The sequence below is a fragment of the Xyrauchen texanus genome, chromosome 6 (genome assembly GCF_025860055.1).
Source record: "Xyrauchen texanus isolate HMW12.3.18 chromosome 6, RBS_HiC_50CHRs, whole genome shotgun sequence".
In the NCBI taxonomy this organism is placed as follows: domain Eukaryota; kingdom Metazoa; phylum Chordata; class Actinopteri; order Cypriniformes; family Catostomidae; genus Xyrauchen; species Xyrauchen texanus.
In genome coordinates this window covers 8,121,859-8,137,632 of record NC_068281.1, presented here as the reverse complement: position 1 = coordinate 8,137,632, position 15,774 = coordinate 8,121,859, and positions in this window count along the sequence as shown.

The following is a 15,774-nucleotide window of genomic DNA, read 5'->3' as shown; positions in this document are numbered from 1 at the left end:
AATCATCCACTATATCAATGCAGTTTGTTTTTCTTTAGAATTTTATGATGTCAACAAATCAAATCTTCAACTCAGAAACTTAAGACTCCAGTATCACGGTCAGTTATGCATCTAGCCAAACGCAAGACCAGCTCCATAAATACATGTAGCTGACCGATGTGCATTTTAATATCTAGATATGACCAAATGAAAATCCCCTTCTGATGACACACTTATCAAAAAGTACAAATGCCCAGGCAGCCGCACCCCATCCCACTCTTGCCTTGTCTTGCCTCGTCTCTTATTTCATTTGTCTTGAGCAACACAGTTTTCACACCTGGTTGTGAGGTTCCCGATATCTAGGGTTGCCAACTTTCTATCAGCCAAATACAGAACATTCCAGCTCTAAATATGGGACATTTTTTCAGTGGGGCCCTGGCGTGAAAGGCTATGCAATATAGGTCAACGTAGAGCTTGTTTACAGATTTATAAACAATAATAATAAAAGAAAAACAGCACATACGAAAGCAAAATGTGTTCTGTGTGAACTGCACCATATTCACCAATATTAAAAGCCTCTTTAATACAACGGCAAATAACTACCAAATTTAATGTCAATCTTCACTTTTAAACACGTACGAGGCTTCACTTGCCGCTATTTTATCAGTTTCCACAGAAGCTGCTGCCCCAAGAATGCACCGATATTGCTTGCACCTTTAGCCAGTGTGGCCTTCTTGTGCATTTCTGTGGAAGCATGTTGAGTCAAGTCATTCTCACCTCTATGGCCAACTGAAAATTTCCTGCAATGTTAAAGTACAGAAGGTTTTCATTGAGTCACAGCAGACGGGCTTAACCCTGTCCTTTTTTACTTCCCATTGTTTATTGTAGCTGCACAGTCTTCTAAAGTTTTCTTTTTTTTGCAGTGTTAACCATATTTGCAGTTTAATCCGTATTTCCACATACCAAATCGACTGAACAGAGTCACACATTGCCTGAATGTTCTTTTTTTGTGGAGGAATTGGCGCATTTATTAACGTATACTGATTCGCTTGAGGGGGGGCTGTGATTGGATGATTCCAGGTGTCGGTGATCATTCTCAAGTGTCGTGATCAGCACGGCTGCTGTTTCTGTGGTATCAGTCAGTGGTTAGATCAGCGTAGCAGTCAATAAACATTAAAAGGGAGGTCACGTATGGGACAGATCAATTAGGCCCAATATAAGGGACGTCCCGGCTAATACGGGACAGTTGGCAACCCTACCGATATCATCACTCTAAAATGTTGCCTAACTCTGAGTTCAGTGTAAACATTGTCATACATTTTTATCCAAAACAACTTAAAGTCCATTCAAGCTATACATTTATCATGTTACCTTGGAATCAAACCCATGACGCTAGCATTGCTTGCACCATGCTGTACCAGTTAAGTTACAGGAACTTCAAAACAAGTGCTACAAGTACTGTGCTACGCACTAAACTCTATAATTCAGCCCCTGCAGCTCTTCAATTGTACTTTTCATATTATTTAAGGTGGGAAATATGCTTGCACTGGTCTGTGTGTGTAAAGATGATGAGAGAGCTCAGATTAAGCCCAGTAATTCAAAGGAATTGTTTGTGCATGTGTAAGTAGAGGAACTCTTTTTACACCAACGCACACCAAAAAAGTAATATTTGTTTAATTATATCAAATAGCCTAACATTTAAGGTATCCAAGTGCTTGGCAACAACATTGCATTCTTATCACCTTAATAGCCATAAAACTGCTACACTGCCACCTGCTGGTTGAGAGAGGCATTTATACAATACAGTAACAGTTAAAAAAAAAGTCTAATCTATTATACAGTGTATCGATTTATCTAGAACTATTCATAAAGATGCTGTTTACCACTGGCATTAACATACATTCAGAAGGTACATACTAAAGGACTATAAACATTCAAGTTTAAATGGTATCACAATTTAGCATTTTAGAAACATATATGTGAACTGCACATCCAAACATGATCTGTTATGATAGACATTTAATTTTAGCCTGCTTGGCTTTCACTACCATTCAAATAATTAGTATTTGCATATAACATATTTATAACAGGCAATCATAGATGTACTTTAGATTAAGAAATACATACAATATTTGTTGCTTAGCATATGAATGTAGTATGGTTAGAAAATAAGACTGTTTTGATAACTGGTTTCTCTTAAAAAAAATCAGCTGACAAGCAAAAGTACTACCAGCAACGAAACGGTAATAAATTACTGACACAAGTTTTCAGACTCAGAACTCAAACCCTTGAGATAAACTACACATTTATTCATTAACTTGTCACAGCAGCACTTGAAACCGGCACTTCAAATTCCCTTTAAATCTGCACTGACCTTAAACAAAGAAACTGATCTTGGACTAGCACCCCTACTATGAAATATTTCACACACACGTCAATGCAGATATGTTATAAAATGAAATCCATGCAAAAATGAACTTATTAGGGAACATTCAGTCCTGTTTAATTATTGTTCAAAATGATCATTTGTTGGCATTAGATACACTGTACCACAATGCCAAACGCCATTGCACCTTCCTCTTCTGCACTCCTAAACAACAAACACAAATGAAAACTCTGCAACACTCTATGGATTTATTGAAATGGGTTTCCTGCACTCATTTAAGTTGTCTCATGTAATTCACGTGCCATGTTGATAAGACCAGAATTGATTTTTAGAAGAATATCTCTGCTCTGTTGGTCCATACAATGCAAGTGAATGGTGATCAAAACTTTGAAGCCCAAAAAAGCATATCAAGGCAGCATAACAGTAATCCATTGACTCACGTGTTTTAATCCATATCTTTGGAAGTGATCCAATCAGTTCTGGGTGAGAGCAGACCAAAATGTAGTTCCACGGAGGTCGTTTCCGAGTCTCTGTCAGTGCCCACGGTCTCTCAACTGCTTGCATTTTTCCACGGGCATCTACTTTCTAATTTTATCGCAGTTAAACTGAATGCATTTTACTGTGTGCACCCGTTTTCTCCTCTGTGTTACACAGATTATTGCATCGATCTCAAACACTCGCAGCTCAAGAACAACCAACAAACAATTGCAGAAAGCCATGGCATCTGCTCATATTATTGCTTCCTGCATTGCATACCACATGTTTACTATAGCTTCTTCTTTCAGCAGTGAGGGATTCATATGTGATAAATGTAAGGAATTAGTCAGGCTGAAGAAGAAGTTTAATGTGTTAGAGCAGGGGTTTTCAACTGGTTCTGTGCCAGGGACCACCATTCTGACTAACAAGTAATCGGCGGCCCACTATTGTGTGTGTGTGTGTGTGTGTGTGGGGTACTCCTTACCTGCTTAGTCTGTCTATTCGTGGTGATATAGTGGTACATAGTGACAGCCTCATTCTCTGGTTCCAGACTTGCCCTGTACTTGTTCTTTAGATCTGCCAGTGTGGAAAAACCACTCTCACAGAGGTATGTAGTTGGAAAGGGTAAAAGACACCTCACTGCTTTTACTGTAAGCTCTGGAAATTCTGTCTGGCAACTTATCCAGAACTTCACAAGGGGTTGTGTATCATACATATGCCTCCTGACAGAGTCTGTGGACATCTCTATGAGCTGATCCTCTTCTACAGTAGTTAAGCTTGACCCTGCTGCTGCATCATCACTGAATGGGAGCAGGATCCATTTGCTGTCACAGCGCCACTCATCAGAATCATTGAAGTACTTTCGGAATTGAAGCACAAGCTTCCTCAAATGCTCACATACAATGTCTTTAATGTCAGTGCTGTCAGAATATTCCTCAACTGAAGGGAACATAGCCAAGTTACCACTCTCCACTCTTTCTATCCATCTTGACATTTTTTTAACAAATGCCTCTTGTGTTTCATAGAGCTGCAGGACGTTTGAATCTCTCCCTTGCATTGAAGTGTTCAACTTGTTAAGCTCTGCAAAAACATCGGTGAGATACGCCAGCTTAGTTAACCAGTGGCTGTCCTTGAACGTGTAAGCCAGTTCAGTGCACTCCTTCTCGCACAAGAAAGTATAGATAGCGTCACGTAGTTCAAACACACGGGCGAGCACCGCGCCGCGAGACAGCCATCTCACCTCTGAATGGTAAAGGAGAGGTGTGTTCACTTCCTAAGCCTTGACATAGGGATGCAAACAGGCGTGTATTTAATGCTTTTCGTTTTATCAGGTTTACAGTTTTAACAACAGCATCAAACACCTCGCTGAACTCAACACTGAGATCTTTGGCGACCAGAGCTTCTCTATGAATCATGCAGTGTGTCCAAATTATCGCCGGTGCTACTTTCTTTACGTGCCCAATCAATCCAGTCTGGCTGCCACTCATTGCTCTGGCTCCATCGCTACATAGCGCCACACACTTCTGCCACGAGTCATCAAGGGCTGAAAAGATCTCGGCACCTGTAGTTTGCCCTGGCAGTGGTTTGCAAAAGAGAAATTCCTCGCACATCGCACTATTATCCTCGTATCGCACAAATGCCAAAAGTTGCGTGTCATTTGTTATATCTGTCGTCTCGTCTAATTGAATGGAAAATCCCTGAACTGATCGAAGTTTCTCTATCAGCTGCTCTTTCACATCATTTGCCATTTCCTCAATTCGACGTCCGACTGTGCTATCTGACAAAGGAATAGTTTTTAATTTATTAGCACATTCTTCATGGTCTATAGCTGCTGGCAAAATCAGCTGCTCTGCTATTGTCTGCTATTTTTGCATTGTGCAACTCTGAGAGCCACCAGATATGAGGCTTTCAGTGCATTTTCACTGACTTTTGCACTCTTTCTCATTTCCTTTTGAAATCACGCAACATCTGTTGCATATACTCAATAGGCTTGGCCTTCAAGAAGCTGTGATGTGTTTCCATATGACGAGAAAGTTTTGACGGTTTCATGGTTTCATTGTTTCATTTGAAAGCAACGTTGAACATACGAAACACAGTGGGACCTCCTCTCCCATATTTAACATTTACATTTATGCATTTGGCAGACGCTTTTATCCAAAGCGACTTACAGTGCACTTATTACAGGGACAATCTGGAGTTAAGTGCCTTGCTCAAGCGCCCAACAGTGGCATCTTGGTGGTGCTGGGGCTTGTACCCCTGACCTTCTGGTCAGTAACCCTGAGCCTCAACCACTGAGCCACCACTGCCCCTCACTGTGTTTTCTTTTTCGTTTCCCACTACGTTTCCCTGTTTCCTCCGAAGTTGTAGCTTTGTCTGAAGAGCATGCAGCAGAAGCCTGTCCATCTGTCCTGACATCTGTCATTTTCCTTAGAGGTCGACCGATATTGGTTTTTTCAGGCCGATGCCGATGCCGATCTTTTGAAATCCGGGTCGGCCGATGGCCGATTAATGCTGCCGATTTATTTTGGCCGATATTTGGCCGATATGTGCTTGTTTTTAACCTCTTATTTGAACCTATTATTTGAAAGATAAAATGTAACACACATAATTACTTAAGATAGACAACATTTCTCAACAAATACATTTATTGAACACTTGACCAATCTGCACTTGTACACTTAAATTAAAAATGTATAATGTAAAAACATATTGTATAAATAATGTATAACAAATATATTAAATAAACAAAGCAGGTGTTATGAACTGCTCCGAGACACGAAGGTTGAGATCCAAATGCAGCTTTAATTAAGGGGCAATCCAGACACGTAATCCAATATTCAGAGCATCCAAGAGAAGCACAGGCATAACTAGGGATGGGTATCGTTAAGGTTTTAATGGTATTACTATCTTACCGATACTGCTTATTGATCCGGTACTTTAACGGTATTCTTAACGGTTCTTTTTGTTTTATATATATATCAACCTTTATTCGTTACACCTGCACCGCTCGTTAGTTCCCCTATTTATATCACAGCACATTCGTTTCACGCCCGTTGGTTATTGTATTTAGTTTCCCGTGTCTTTGCCCCCCGCTAGTCTCGTCTAGTTTTGAACTCCTCTTGTCCTCCTCTTAGCTTGCCAGCTCCCCTTGTTCCCCTGTCTTTTGCTCCCCACTAGTCCCGTCTAGTTACTCTGATCCTGTTTCCCGGCTTCGACCCCCCCACTCTCGTTGACCACTCTCTCCCGAATTTGCCCCTTTACTCCACTTTGATTCCTCGGATTTTGACCCTACGCTTCCCTCGACAACTCTTCTCTGGATTTACCCTGTTTGTACTTTTGCCTGCACTGCTATTAATAAAAGCAGTTTCCTCCGACATTGTGACTGTCTCATCTTGTGTGTGTGTGTGCGGGTTACACCTTACCACTTTCTCTCTCTCTCCGGACGGACGCTCGACCACGCCCCCGCTGCCACAGGGTCGTTCATAAACGATTCATTAATTTTGATCGAATCTTTTATGTGACTCAGAAGAAAAAGTAGTCTCAGAGAGTGATTTGTTCATTTTGTGCTGGCCATGCATGTGCAAGTTTTTTGAACTAATAATGCTTAACATAACACAGTCAGATGTAAATAAAAAATCTCTGCCAATACCAACAAAGTTCTTAAAAGAGGTATTCCCTGTAATCTCAGAACCTCTTCTTAATTTTATTAACTCCTTGCTATCCTTAGGACATGTCCCAAAAAACTTTCAAATGGCAGTTATCAAACCACTTATTAAGAAGTCACAACTTGATCCTGGAGAATTGTCTAATTATAGACAATATTATTTCAAATCTCATTTTTATGTCAAAAATAATAGAAAAGGTTGTGTCCTACCAATTATGTTAATCAGTTTTAGGGCCTCTGCTTTTCTCCTTAAATATGCTTCCCCTGGGAGATATTATCAGGAATCGTGGAATAAGTATCCACTGTTATGCCGATGATACCCAACTTTGTATTTCTTCGAAACCTGACAAAATTTCACAATTCTCCAAATTATTACAGTATCAATGAAATCAAAGATTTCATGGCCAGAAATGTCCTTCTACTCAATTCAAACAAAACAGAGGTACTAGTTATTGGACCAAAAACTTGTAAAAATAAGTTGCTAAAATATCATTTGACTCTCAATGGATGTGCTGCTACATCGTCTTCAACGGCAAAGAACTTATGTGTTATATTTGATAGCAATATGTCATTTAAAAAATCTAATTTCCAGAACTGATGCCGAAAAACGAATTCATGCATTCATGACCTCAAGACTAGATTATTGTAATCCATTACTGGGAAGATGTCCAGCAAGTTCAATAAATAAACTTCATTAGGTTCAAAATGCAGCAGCCAGAGTGCTGACTAGAATCAAGAAATATGATCATATTAGCCCCATTTTATCATCGTTACATTGGCTACCTGTTAAATGATGTTAACTACATACAAAGCTTTGAATGGTCTAGCTCCACTGTACTTAAGTGACCTTCTACCATGCTATATTCCATCACAATCATTACGATCGCAAAACTCTGGCCTGTGAATTGTTCCTAAAATATCAAAATCCACAAAAGGAGGTAGATCCTTTTTCTATTTGGCTCCTAAACTACTGAATAGTCTCCGTAACACTGTTCGGGATGCAGACTAAAGACTCATCTATTTAGCCAGGCATACACATAATTTATCCTCCAACCCACAATTAGGCAGCTTTAGTTAGGTCTGCTGGAACCTGAAACATTGGTCATGATCTAGAACTTTAATGGTATATATGCTAATATTATTCTATTTGTTTCCATGTCTCAACCTCAGGACTCCTATCTCGAGGTCACCAGAACTGTCCGGATCCAGCTCCATTCCTGCTTCCTTGCCTCTGAGTGATGACAACAAAATGCATCTGGTGCCAGCCATACATCACTTCAGTCTATTACGATGGACCTCAGAGGATGAACTGATGCCAACTCCAACCATCAGACATGGGATACTACATATGCCATTTCCTGAACCTTGTATTTAGGATAGACATCATGGAAATTACCATCCGGTTGAACTGCGAAGCACCTGACTGATCTCAGCCTGCATCACCTTGGTCTAATGATGGACTACACTCTTAAAATGGAATACATAGACTGTCAATAAAATGCCAACAAATGCCTTCATCAGCCAACTAGCAAAGGACAATGCATCTATATGAACTTCTGCAGTTAATCCAGGATAAACTTCAAAGACATTAGTAATTAAAATTACAGTTCTTACAAAATCTTTGTTTAAACACTGGCCCTTAACACTTACTTAGCTTAATAATTTTAAACCATGACTTGCACTGCACACAAATAACTAATATTTGCATTATATTCATGCTGTTAGCCAGAGGGGAACTGGCCCCTACAGTGAGTCTGGTTTCTCCCAATGTTATTTTTCTCCATTAACCAACATCTTATGGAGTTTTGTGTTCTTTGCCAGAGTCACCTTCTGCTTGCTCACTGCGTTTCTAAATACAGTTATAATTTAATTAATTATTTTTATACACACTTCATAATTGTATTTAATCAAACTATACAAGGATGACTCGAAGACTTTATAGATATTACGGTTTAATTTTCTGTTAATGCATGATTTTCAGCAAAGATGTTTTGAAACTATGTGTGTTGTGAAAGGCGCTATACAAATAAATATGACTTGACTTGGCTTTGTGTTCTGCAGGAAAAAAAAAGTCAGCATGAGCAGTAGTGGATCCTGGCATAGGCAATATAGGCAGGCGCCTAGGGCGGTAATGCTATTTGGGGTGGCCGAACAGGGTAGGCTACCTGCTCGGCAGCCCCCACCCCTGGAACACAAGAACACAATGGGAGAACGGTGCCCCATATCGTGCCACCGGCCCACTCTCGCAAGATCGCGATGGGAGAAAGCTGCCTGGACAGGCTACTCAGCCTTAAAGGCTCTATATGGTTTGGATTATGGATGTTCATAATGTATTCTTCCATTATGAACAAACATAAGTTAACCATGATCAACAGTAGGCCTATAGGTAGGCTACACCATGACACAGGATCTTCTTAATGGTCTTGCAATAATTAGTATCAATAAACCATGTAATTGCTGGGCAGATATGATGAAGTCATTGATGATTTTGCATAAACGAAAACTAGGAAAGGAGGGCAAAATGTTAAATTAGGGATTAGGTGTAATAGCACAGAGTATCATCAGTCTGTAAGAATTCAGCCATATACTTTATTAATTGACTATAATATAGTTGAGTTATGAACTGTACATACTGTATAATATCAATGTTAATAGGATGTGCCATTTATATATATATATATATATATATATAGTTACTTCATTTCTATATTCATTGTCTGGTTATTTTTATTTAAAGGGACAGTTCACCCGAAAATGAAAGGAGATGTCACGTCTGATCATGCCTAGGGCACCAAGAAAGCCAGAACTGTTACTAAGGGTGAGTAAATTATGTGAGATTTTTGGGGTGCACTATTCCTTTAAGCAAGGGGGTATAGAGTTGAAACACTACAGAATTACACAAGACCCTTAAAATTAGCCAAAGCACCTAATATATTTTCCAAAACATCTTTTCAGATATTTCCAGAAGATACAGCCAATAAATAGTTTGTGTTTTCTAGCAGACTGCAACAACAATCTCCTTAACACATTGACAGCACACATGTACACCTGGTTATGGTCACTCTGCCTTTACAATGTTGCAATTAAATTACCAGGGTTGAAGAAGTGGTGTTTTACCACACATAGACTGAACTTCCAAATCCTACATGCATCTTAACATCCAGATAAAATTCATGTTATTTTTTGGGTTCAGTACCTACAGTACAATAAAGCATCCTGCATCCATGTCCATGTCAAATAAGCAGCAGATGGTGAAGGCGGGACCTGCAGAGGGTGGAGGGTGCTGAATTTACTTCTAACTAAACTTCACCAGGATGATTAATCAATCACATGAGGATGTATGTTCTGAATTAAACATATACTATATAAAAAAGTAACACAAGTCTCCTAAGCACAGTGTAACTTTATACCATATTCTTACAGTTTATTCATTATCCAGTGTCCTGCAGATCTGTAGGCTTCTCTATTAAAAACATTTAACATAAAAAAAAATTCTAATCCTTCTATAATTATGCATGATAATAATTACAAATATTTTCCAGCATTTAAAATATCAAGAGAAACATAAATTCGGTGAAGTGTGTACAGGCAGACATATATAGATACTTACAGTGGGTACGGAAAGTATTCAGACCCACTTAAATTTTTCACTCTTTGTTATATTGCAGCCATTTGCTAAAATCATTTAAGTAAATTTTTTTTCCTCATTGTACACACAGCACCCCATATTGACAGAAAAACACAGAATTGTTGACATTTTTGCACATTTATTAAAAAAGAAAAACTGAAATATCACATGGTCCTAAGTATTCAGACCCTTTGTTCAGTATTTAGTAGAAGCAACCTTTTGATCTAATACAGCCACGAGTCTTTTTGGGAAAGATGCAACAAGTTTTTCACATCTGGATTTGGGTATCCTCTGCCATTCCTCCTTGCAGATCCTCTCCACTTCTGTCAGGTTGGATGGTAAACGTTGGTGGACAGCCATTTTCAGGTCTCTCCAGAGATGCTCAATTGGGTTTAAGTCAGGGCTCTGGCTGGGTCATTCAAGAACAGTCACGGAGTTGTTGTGAAGCCACTCCTTTGTTATTTTAGCGGTGTGCTTAGGGTCATTGTCTTGTTGGAAGGTGAACCTTCGGCCCAGTCTGAGGTCCAGAGCACTCTGGAGAAGGTTTTCGTCCAGGATATCCCTGTACTTGGCCGCATTCATCTTTCCCTCGATTGCAACCAGTCGTCCTGTCCCTGCAGCTGAAAAACACCCCCACAGCATGATGCTGCCACCACCATGCTTCACTGTTGAGACTGTATTGGACAGGTGATGAGCAGTGCCTGGTTTTCTCCACACATACCGCTTAGAATTAAGGCCAAAGAGTTCTATCTTGGTCTCATCAGACCAGAGAATCTTATTTATCACCATCTTGGAGTCCTTCAGGTGTTTTTTAGCAAACTCCATGCAGGCTTTCATGTGTCTTGCACTGAGGAGAGGCTTCCGTCGGGCCACTCTGCCATAAAGCCCCGACTGGTGGATGGCTGCAGTGATGGTTGACTTACTACAACTTTCTCCCATCTCCCGACTGCATCTCTGGAGCTCAGCCACAGTGATCTTTGGGTTCTTCTTTACCTCTCTCACCAAGGCTCTTCTCCCCCGATAGCTCAGTTTGGCCGGACGGCCAGCTCTAGGAAGGGTTCTGGTCATCCCAAACGTCTTCCATTTAAGGATTATGGAGGCCACTGTGCTCTTATGAACCTTAAGGGCAGCAGAAATTTTTTTGTAACCTTGGCCAGATCTGTGCCTTGCCACAATTCTGTCTCTGAGCTCTTCAGGCAGTTCCTTTGACCTCATGATTCTCATTTGCTCTGACATGCACTTCTTCTTCTTCTTCTTTCGTTTATTGGCGCGTTGCATTCTTAGTGCATATCGCCACCTACCTTTGCTGTTATGCAGTCATGATTTCTTATGATCAGATTTTCCTTAATATTATTATTTCCTTTGCTTCTTTCTCACATATTCATCCTTATTTACTTTTTTGATGCTCCATCTCATTCCATCTCCTATAGCCCGCCTGGCGCTGCGTGTTCAGCTCCTCCAGACTGGACTATAAAATCTAGAATAGATCAAACCATCCTTATTCTATACTAAATCCTTTCACTTAATCCAGTATTATACATATATTTCATTAATATTCTATATCCTTCTCTATCCTTATTAAACTCATAACCTAACAAATATGCCAAATCCCTATTAACCTTCCCTCTTTCATTTAAATATGATATCAATTCCTTCCTTTCCTCATCATACCTTTTACAATCATATCACATGCTCCACTGATTCTTTCTCCCCACAATTCTCACATAAACCTGTCTCATGAACTCCAATTATAAAGAGCGATGCATTCAATCTTGAATGACCAAGTCTCATCCTAGTCATAATGACCTCTTCTTTCCTATTTCTACAATTTATGCTTTTCTTAGTATCTACCATTTTTTTAATATTATATAAGTACCGCCCCTTATTATCTGTATTCCATTTTTCCTGCCACTCTTTAATAATATTTTCCTTAATAATAGTTTTAACTTCACTTTTACTTAATGGAACATTAAAATCTATTTCTTCCCTTTTTAAAGCATTTTTTGCTAATTCGTCAGCATACTCATTACCAGCTACTCCTACATGCGCTGGCACCCAACAGAATCCAACTTCTACTCCTTTCCTTTGTATTTGCCATATTAATGAAAATATTTCGCACATCAAATCTTCTCTAGAAGTACAATTAGTAAATAGTGATGTTAAGACAGAAGCAGAATCAGAGCATATCACTATTCTGTCTGGCTTTACCTCCTCTACCCATGTTAGTCCTATTATAATAGCTACCATTTCAACAGTATATATTGACAATCTAGAAGTTAATCGTTTAGCTATTGATATTTTTGAACTCTGGAATATACACTCCTATTCCTGTAATCCCTGTTCTTGGATCTTTAGATCCATCAGTATAAATGTTCAAACTTGCATAAAAACTTTCCTTTATGTACTTATTAACTTGATACTTAATTATACCCATTTCCTCCCATTCCCATTTCTTATCTAATATTCCTAAATCAATTTTAACCTCAGAAATAATCCAGTTCGGAACCTCTCCCCATACAGGTGACACACTACATTCAATATTTGCAATCTGATATTTCTCTGTTAACTGATTTATCTTCCATTCATATCCTCCCTCGATTCTACTTAAATATTCCCAACAATTATTTAAAACATCTTTAGCTATATTTCCTCCAGTGTAACTCTTTAAAGATGCCCAAAATACCAAAGACAATTTCTCTCTCCTTAATTTCAATGGCATTTCATTCAGCTTCTACTAATAATGCATTGACTGGAGTAGTTTTAATTGCTCCTAAACATAATCTAAGTGCTCTATATTGAATTCTATCTAGACTTTTTAATAGTGATTCTGAAGCTGCCCCATAAATTATGCATCCATAATCAATAGTAGATCTGATCAAGGCTTGATATATTGTTAGCATTGAATCTCTTTCTGCTCCCCATTCTTTCCCAGCTATTGCCCTCATCACATTTAAGATCCTCCTGCATTTTTTATCAATTTCCTCAATATGTTTTTTCCAAGTGTATCTCCCATCTAACCACATTCCTAAATATTTAAATGTTTTAACTTGTTCTAAATGTTTCCCATACAATACTAATTCATTATCCTTAAAATCTTTTTTTCTACTGAATATCATATAACATGATTTACTAGTTGACATTTTAAAACTCCATTCTATACTCCATTCTTCCACCTTTTTAATAGCTGTATGCATACCTGACATCACTTGTTTTGTATTTCTTCCTCTCTTCCAAATAGCCCCATCATCAGCATACAATGCACATCCCACACCATATCATAAATTGTCAAAAATATCATTGATCATGATATTAAAAAGAATTGGACTTATAACACTCCCTTGAGGAATACCATTTTCTGCCTTATAAATTAATGACTGACACCCTCCCACTTGAACTACAAATGTTCTTTCATACAAAAATTGGGATAACCAATTATACATATTCCCATCTATTCCTATCCTTGATGCTTTAATTAACAACCCTTCTCTCCATACCGTGTCATACACTTTTTATATATCAAAATACACTACTGCCATAATTTCTTTCATAGCTATTGTCTTCTCTACTTCATTACTGACCTTGATTAATGCATCCATGGTTGATCTTTTACCTCTAAATCCACATTGATACTTACTCAATTTACCCTTTTTCTCTAGATCATATGTTAATCTATGAACTATAATTTTTTCCATTAATTTACATAAGTTTGAAGTCAGAGCAATTGGACGATAACTTCCTGGGTTAGTTGAAATTTTTCCTGGCTTTACAATAGGAATTACTACAGCTTTCTTCCATATTTTTGGGATAATTCCTTCCATCCATATCCAACCAGTATCTTTAATAATATACTATCTGACAAATGCTTTATCATTTTATAACTTACTCTATCAACCCCAGGAGTGGTATTGGCACATTTATGTAATGCTACTTTCAATTCTGTAAGTGAAAACTCTGCATCCATACAGCTCTTATTGCTATTTCTTTTCTTCATTATATCAGGATTTTTGTCTAAAATTTCCTTTTTCCTTATCTCATATTCTTCTCCCAATTCTATTCTATGTGCTCTTTCTAAAACCTTACCTAACATGTTTGCTTTATCTATATCTATTACTGCAACTTTGTCTTCTTCAATTAAAACTGGTATTAGAGTAGCCTTCCTTCCTTTCCCACTCATATTCCTTAACATATTCCATATTTTATCCATAGGAGTATCTTTTCCTATGGTAGAACAAAATTCTCTCCATCCTTCTTTCTTCAGCATTCTTAATTATTCTTCTTGTTTTAGCTCTTGCTTTCATATATTCCACCAAATTACTCATATTCATATTTTCCCTGAGTTGTTTAAATGCCTTATTTCTTTCTTTAATAGCATTACTGCACTCTTCCTTCCACCATGGCATATTTTTGTTTTTCTGACCTGACCTTCTTTGAGGTATATATAATGTTGCAGCTTCCATTATTATATTTATAATTGAATCACAAAATGTTTCTACTGAATCTTCTACCACTAAATCTTTATATTCTTCACAATGCTTACTAAAAGAATTCCAATCTGCCTTCTCATACAACCATTTCTTTTGTAGAACACATTCTGGATTATTATCTATATTTATTTTACAAATAATTGGAAAATGATCACTTCCAACTGTGTTCTCGCTATTTACTTTCCATTCACATAATTCAGCCATACCATTTGATATTAATGTTAAATCTATACTCGATACCGTATTTTCTGCTACATTATACCTAGTACCTTCTCCTGTCTTTAAACATACTAATGATCTATCATCCATGAGCTGTTCTATTACTTCCCCATTATAATCTATATTTGAACTCCCCCATAGACAATTATGAGCATTGAAATCACCACACCATAATTCCTTTGTCTCTTTCTTAATCTTTTCAAACAACTTTATTGAAATCTTCTTACAGGGATTATAATAATTATATATTACAACTGATTCTTCTCTAAAATATATTTCAACCACAACACATTCCATATCCTTAACCTCACTTAACTCCCTATATATAGTTCCTTCTTTTATAAATGTTACCACCCCTCCCCCTTGTTTCCCAGCTCTATCCTTTCGAACAGACTTCTTTCGAACTTTCGAAGTTCTTGACCATTTGCTACAAGGCTCCTTGCGTTCCATTGCAATCACCATTTAACTACTCAGATACCTGTGAAACTTCTACTGATGTTGCTCTAGTTAGAATTTCATGAATTGCGTTCACTGAAATCCCAGAGATCCCTAGGAATTCTGACGCAGCTTCTAGAATTGTTTTAATCTTGGCCGATCTGCTTGGCAACATAGCAGTGACATTAATTACCTTAACAATAAAGGCTAGAAAGTTCTCTTTAGTCATTATTAAAGTGCTATCTTTTATATCACACTGTTGTTCTGATTCCTTAGCTTTCTCCATTCTTAGGTCCCTTGAATCTTGATTGAAATTATCCCTCATCTCTTCCCTCCTGTCCTCCTTACTTTTGCAGACCTTCACTGCTTCCGCATAAGTGACTTTATGCTCAGACTTGTATTTTTGTACTTCTCTTGCTTTAACTTGTACCTCACATCCTCCATATGCTGCACTGTGAGCACCTCCACAGTTGCAGCATTTTAATCCATTCACCTCTGTGCA